This window comes from Zonotrichia leucophrys, chromosome 2 (genome assembly GCF_028769735.1).
Source record: "Zonotrichia leucophrys gambelii isolate GWCS_2022_RI chromosome 2, RI_Zleu_2.0, whole genome shotgun sequence".
In the NCBI taxonomy this organism is placed as follows: domain Eukaryota; kingdom Metazoa; phylum Chordata; class Aves; order Passeriformes; family Passerellidae; genus Zonotrichia; species Zonotrichia leucophrys.
This window is the reverse complement of record NC_088171.1, coordinates 128887539-128894589: the sequence shown is the minus strand read 5'-3', so window position 1 is coordinate 128894589 and position 7051 is coordinate 128887539.

Here is a 7051-nt window from a genome sequence, read left to right as displayed (position 1 = left end):
CCTTCCTTCCTTCCCCATCTCCTTCCTTCTTCCTCTTCCTTCCTTCCTTCCTCCTTCCTTCCTTCTCCTCCATTCCATCATCATCCATCCATCCCAGTGCCTTCCCAGCTGCTCTGCTGCAAGGAAAACCCCGGCTCGCAGCCCAGGGGAGGCCAGTGCCAGCACTGGAAGCGGCTGCAGGCAGTGGACACGGGGCTCCTTGCTCTGTCAGCGGGGCTGCCCAGCGCGGCTCCAGGCTGCACAGGGTGAGTGATGCCTTTCTGAGCTGCCTGCATGATGGAGATGGGCTGGGGCACTGCGGAGTGCTGGAGCAAGCCCAAGTGTGGGGAAAACCAGCCCATCCCCAGACCTGACCTGGATCTCATTGCCAATCTTTTGGGTGTCATTCTGTTGGGTCTGACTTCTAGTTTAGGGCAACATTTTCCTCTTTCACTCCCACCAAGGAGAGGATTTCCTTGGGAGTACCATGTTGAAATAAACACAACTTGGGAATTTGCTTATTCTCAGAGTGAGCGTGGGACTGACTGGCTGTGCTTTAGGCACACACCCAAAAGAAGATGTAACTCAGTAGTTTTAGACTGGTTTTTAAACATTACTTTGCCTTACCTGTACATGTTGAAAAGCCATGGACCTCAGTTTTTTGGTTGTCTGCAAGTGATGGAAAAGCTGTAGGTGTTTTGTTAAAGAAAATACTCACTTGTCCCCAGCAATTTATCAAAGGTGCTTCCCTCCCCATTTCCTCTCCAGCCCCAAGAACAAGAGCTGACAAGACTGCAAGCCCTGGAAGGACCACATGCCCTGCGGCTGTCCCTGTGACTGAAAGGGCTGAGAACTTCCATGGAGCACCAGCACCTTCTCCTGCAGTCCTTTTTGTTTTTTTAATTGTAGCCTGGCACGTGGAGCCACTGGCATTCAGGAGGGGAGCCTGTGGCTGTCCCTGATGTCTGTGGTCCCTGCCATGAGTGTAATCCCCTCTGCAGGGCTTGCTTGGCCAGGCTCAGGGTGTGCCTCCTTTGCACACTCGCAGACACACTCTGGTTTGACTCTGGTTGAACAGGAGTGGCCACAGAGCAGGCTGGAGGCATCAGCCCCATCCCCAGGGGCCTGCTCCCTCTTGCCTGCAGCAAGAGCAGCCCCATGTTCTGCCAGGGGCATGAGGAGTGGCCAGCAGCTCCTCTCTGCTCCAGGTGAGAGGGCTGAAAGCAGGTACAGCACATGCAGGGAGTGACAGCTCATGGCTGCATTATCATCCTTCAGTTACTCATCTACAAGCCATGCCAGCTCGGGAGAGGCCTAAGGAGCACACTGAGTGCCAGTAGCCGGGTGTGCCCGCTGCTCATCATGCCTTCACCCGGGGCCGATGACCAGCACAGCTGAGACCAAAGATCATCACTGGACCCAGAGATGTCTGCAAGGCATGTGAAGAGCAGGTGCACAGACTGTGAAGGAACGAAACCTTGGGGATCTCTTTGTGGGGGTTCCCTCCCCAGAGGCACACGCTCAAGCTGTTGTTGCACCACAATCAAAGTATTTTAATAAAGAAGCCAGATGTTTGAAATTCTGCTATGGGAAAGGCAGGGTGAGGACGGTGACCGTGTCAGTGGTGTGTGGTTGGAGTCAGGTGGGGCACCTGGCAGTTCACTGGAGCTGCCCTCTTTGGGTGATGTGAGTGAGACTCCCAGAGTGGCTCCCAAATGGACAGAGAAACTTCCTTAACAGTGAGACAGGCATACTACCATGTCATCCTCCTCCTTTGCTGTTTTTCCATGGGCACAGGACAGCCTGTGCACCATCCAAAAGGACCTTTAGGAGATCTGTGGTGAAATCCCACAATCACTGATTTTAAAACATCCACAGAAGCCACAATCATTTAATAAGCTGTCTCCTGAGCTGGTCCTGCCATTTGTAGACAGTACTACAGACATTCTGTGTGAATTACAGACTAGATACCAAGCCAAACACTGTGCTTCCATCTGGAGCATTACAGTTCTGCTTCTTGCTTTTATCAGTTTGTTCAACTGGGCAAGGGAGCCTAGTGCAGAAATTTATTTTCTTTGGAAAAAAATTAGCAATCTACTTAATGCTGAAACAATGCCTTCTGACTAGCTGTCAGGGCCTTCAGCTGGTTTGAGTGTAGCTTATTCCAGCCCATGATGCCTTATATGTTATGGTGCATGTCCTCAGCTTCACCTTTCCCTTGTGCATCTTATCTGAAACCCTGCTCCTGGGACTTGCAATCATTCATTTAAATGAATGAATTAAAAATGAAACAAATCACCTTAGAGCTTATTTATGTGGGAAGCTGGGAACTGTACTGGGTAAAGAAACAGCTTTTGGTTTATTGAATACCCTGGGGACATGCTGCAGAAAGCCCAGTATGCTGTGTGTGTAAAACATGCACAGTGTGGAAATAGAAGCTTACAAGACAACGTTTTAAGGTGAAATTGCTGCAGTATGAGACAAACCCCAGAAGCTCAAAGGGACAACGTCAGTCTGAGTTTGAGGGATTGTTAGTAGTCACTGGAGAGGCAACAGAAAGTCACAGGTAGAAAGAAAATGTGATCATATAGAAAGAGGCAGGTGGAGCAAGCCCAGCTGCACCCTCTCCAAGCCCAGAGCAGCATGTTGGGCAGATGGGCTCAGTCTGTGCCACAGGGAGCCTGCACCAGCTCCTAGGAAACCCAGTGCTGCTGGGGTAGGGGCTGTGATGCACTGCAGAGGGCTGTGGTGTGACAGGGTGTGACAGTGGCACCATAACCCCTCCCTCCTCTCCCTGCTAGCCATGTCACATCCAGAGTGGTCTCCTGCCCTGTCCTGGCAGGTGCAAGGCTCTGGCTGGCGGGTGTGGAGGATGCCAGTGCCTCAGCAGCCAGGCACACAGCTTGGCTGTGGCTGCATTGTGGCCCTGGTGTGGCATGCAGGCTGTCTGCATTCCTGCACCTGGGGCTTGTGGCCACCATCTCATCCTGAGTGCTTTAGTCCTGTGTGAGTGCACAATAGGGCACTTGGCATGTGAGACAGAGATCTCTAAAACTTCTCTAATTCTGGTGTCCTCCAGGGTTTTGCACTAGAGCAGGACTCATCCTTGCCAAGGTGCATCCAGTATAACCAGTCTGATAGTTTAATAGGTTTAATGTCAAAGAAACTCCCTGCTCTGAGCAGGAGGTGTTACCTCATGGTTGCCAGAGACTGCTTGGGCCAGCAGCAGCAACTTTGTGTGCTGTGCCTGGAGCCACAGCCCTCCATGCCTGCAGCCAGGTGAGAGGCACCAGAAGGTCGTCCAGAGCACCAGGATCTGGAGCCAGGCTATGTGTGAGCCATGGGCTGCAAGGCTGCTCTGGGCTTTATGTGCCTTCCACTTCATTGCCAGGCTGCAGGTGACTCCCCTTATCTTGGCTTTGAGGTTTGAGATGGCTGAACCCCACAGGAATGCCCAAGCAGGTGGCATCCTCCAAGGCCTGAGGCTCAGGGGAGAGCAGCCAGCCGCATGCCAGCCATGCAGGCAGAGCAGCAGTGGCCCGTGGAGTGGGCGTGGATGGTGCATGCCGTGGGTGCAGTGGGGCTGGGGCTGTGGGTGCCTGCGGCCGCTGGAGAGGGGCTCCAGCCCTTTGGCAGCACCAGCGATGGGAGAGCCCCTGTTCCAGGGACATTGCAAAACACATTTGGCAGAAGCAGAAGCACAGCGTGATAAATGTGCTAAGCCAAACCAGCTTTGCTTTGTGGATTGTTTGTTTTTTTTTTTCTCAAGCCACCAAACAAACACCACTTTGGGGGCTGAGCAGAAGCTGGGAATGGCTCTTGTGTTTCTGCCTTTTCCCTGCTTGTCCATTCCCCACTTGTCCAGCTCTTTGCAGGATCTCACAGAGCCCCCACAGCTGCTGCAGCAGCACTGTGGAAAAATGCACTGTGGCTCTGTAGGACTCAGCTTGATGGTCCCAAGGGATGGAGGGCTAGGACTGCCAGGGGAACAGCGGCTGAGCCAGCGGCCACAGCCTGCCATGCTGGAGCCTGAGTGGTCCTCCTTGTGGGGCTGCCCATGTAGTAGAGACTCCCTAAAGCCATCTAGAGAGTTTTAAGTGCAAACATTGCAAAGCATTGCCTGGCCTTCCTCTAGCTAGCAGGGAAAAAAACAAGAATACCCTGGAAAGCTATTCTGGTCTTGCGCGATTGTCAAGTGGAAAATTTCATCTGAACTGATTTCAGCTGGCGGGGTTAAGGGAGGTGAGGCCCAGCTGCCGCTGGCTCTGCAGCACGGACGGACGGACAGACGGACGGCTCCACAGGAGCCCGTGCCTGCCACGCGGGCAGGGCCGGGTCTGGCGGCGGCTCCGGTGGGGAGGAAGGAAACCTGAGCCCAGGGGAGCGCAGGGCTGGGATGCAGCCCTCAAACGGCGGGGCCGCTGCCGCCGCTGTTCCCGCTCCCCGCCAGGGAATGAACCGCGCCAGCTCTCCGGGTGCTCAGGGCTGCCTTTCCACCCTGTCCCGTCTCCCCGCCGCAGCCACTGCCCTCGGTGCAGCGGCAGGGACGCTGGGTGCGGTGTCTGGCGGGGCTAATCCCTGTCGTGCAGGAATAACATGGGCCATGTCACCAGCCCTGCTGACGGCACAGCCCTTAGCGCCGGCCTTGAAGCCGTGCCAGGGGAGCTCGCCCGAGGCCAGGGACCGCGGCCTGGAGCCGGCGGGGGCGAGCGCCTCCAGGCCAAGCCCAGCTGGAGAAGGGAGCGTCCGCTCCTCATCCTTCCCCTCAGTGCTGATATCCCAGGATCAGGCTCTTTAAAACCTAGGGCGGGCTGGGAACTTGCTGTTCAGGTGTTCGTTGTTGGAAAGGAGTAGTAATTTGTCGAAATTGCAACTTCTAATGGGAATGTTCGTATGTGTAAGGGAGATAGAGTCCCCTGGTCCTGTAGTGTCTCTCACCTTCCCCTCTGTCTGGTACTAGTGCGGGTAGGTCAGTCCCCATTCTCACACAGAAAGGCTTTGGATCCTCACTCAGCTCAAAATAATGGCTTTTCCAGCCAGCCCTGCCCACAGCACCTGCCAGCACAGCTCCAGCAGTGTGGGCCAGCAGCGCTCAGCCAGGGCGGTGGTGCAGCACAAAGTGCAAAGGGGGTTTGCGATCCGCTGTCAGACTCACCGGGTGATTCTGTGGGGAAGAGGGCCCGGCAGGTCTTAGGTTCCACTGCGGGCTCTGGGCAGGTTCAGCCATTAGGTCAGACCAGGCTGCCCAGGGCTGCGTCCCGTCGGGGCTGGGAAAGGATCCCGACAGACTGTCTGGGCAGCCCTTGGCACTGCCTCACGCATCCAGAGGCTTTCCCCGTTCGCTGTTCCAGGGGCATTTAAGGAGCGCGTTAGAGAGTGACGTGGCGGCTCGCAGCGTGTGGCGGGGATTCCCCGGCGCCGCCGGGACGCGGGAGCGGCGGAGAAGGGCCCGGGCTGGGGCGGGGCAGGGCCCGGGCGGGAGCGGGGCTGGGCTGGGCCGGGCCTGGAGCGGGGCAGGGCCCGGGCGGGAGCGGGGCTGGGCCGTTCCCTCCGCGCCGCTTCCCCCCGCAGCGGCTCCGGGCGGGCGCGGGAGCTCCCTGCTGGCCGCAGCTCCCGCGGCCGCCGGGGGAAGGAGAGGGGCCGGGGCAGCCAGCAGTGCCCCAAAGCCGCTGCTTCCGAACGGCACTACTCGCACTGGAGTTCGCTGCGTATTGCTGGTGCTCCAAAGGAGAGTTACTGTGAGGAGGGTGCCCACCGTGGAGCCCAGCACTGCTGCCCAGAACATCCCTCGGCCATCCCTAGCTGCAGCAAGCGACTGACAAGTGACCTGTAGTGCACAGCTTCTCCTTGCCTCATCACCTTCCACCCGGGGATTTCCACTGGAAAGGTGTAATAAGCTGCTGACACACATAGTTAAGTGGTTTGCTTAAGGGTATGAAGAAGGGAATTCAGAGAGGAGGTAGTTGAGCAAAATATAGCCAGGATCTAAAGGCAAAATCTTGGGCTTGAATTCTCTCCCCTATTTGACTGATATGAAGGAGTTGCCTGTATTGACATGGCACAGTAGGACAGGACACGATGCACATGTGACAGATTGGGCTCTGCATTACTGCCCACTGCAGCATTCAAGCATTTCAAGAGAACATTAAAATAAAGGATTATATTTAACAGAACTTATGGGAAGCAGCCGGCTGAAGACAGGGGATCAGCAGGGAATCCCTGCTTGCCACATCCAAACTCAGGCTGACAAACACAATTAGCTTTGTCCTGTGAGCCAAGAGGGTAATCCTGTTAATGTCCCTAATTCAGCTCTGAGACTGAGTTGCAAATAGATGGAAATATAGAGGGAAACAAGCTTGCAAATAAAGTGAATATGCATGCTACTCCAAGTATAAGGACTGTAAATAGGAAAGGTCCCACCCTTCCCACATCTGTGAAAGGACAGCTCTTAGGGAATAGCCCAGGAGTCCTGGGTTAGAGAGACCTTCACCTGGCAGCCCCTCTGGCAGTGCTGCAGACACCCCCACTCCCCTCAGCAATGGACACAACAGATCATGCTTTTCCCTAAAACTCAGGGCAAGTACTTTACTTCCAGCAAAAGGAAAACTTAGGTAACATCTGATACACTCCTGCAGTACATGTGGCAGCCACAGTTATTTTCTCCTTCAATTATGATCAGGCCAGTTAAGCCATCTTTGGTACAGACCCTGTTCCTTCTCCTGGCTCCTTGCAGCAGTCAGCTGGTTCTGCCAGCACCCACTGCCACCCTTGCTGGCATCCAGGCTGCTTCCTAGGGCTGCATTTGCTTTCCAGCTGTTGCCCAAGACCTTAGCAAAGCCCTGAGAGCATTGCCCCTCCTCTCCTCACAGAAGAGGAGACTCACAAGGTACAGTCCTAGCTCAGCAAGATCAGGCTGGACCAGACCAAGGGCAGGCACCTGGCTGTCAAGCATTAAAAGCTGTTTTCTAGCCCAACTACTTTTTGGGGGTGTTGTTTTTGGTTGGCAGATTTTCTTTTAGTTTGGTTTTAGGTGTTGTTTGTTTGGGTTTTTTTTAATTAAAAAGAACCCCAA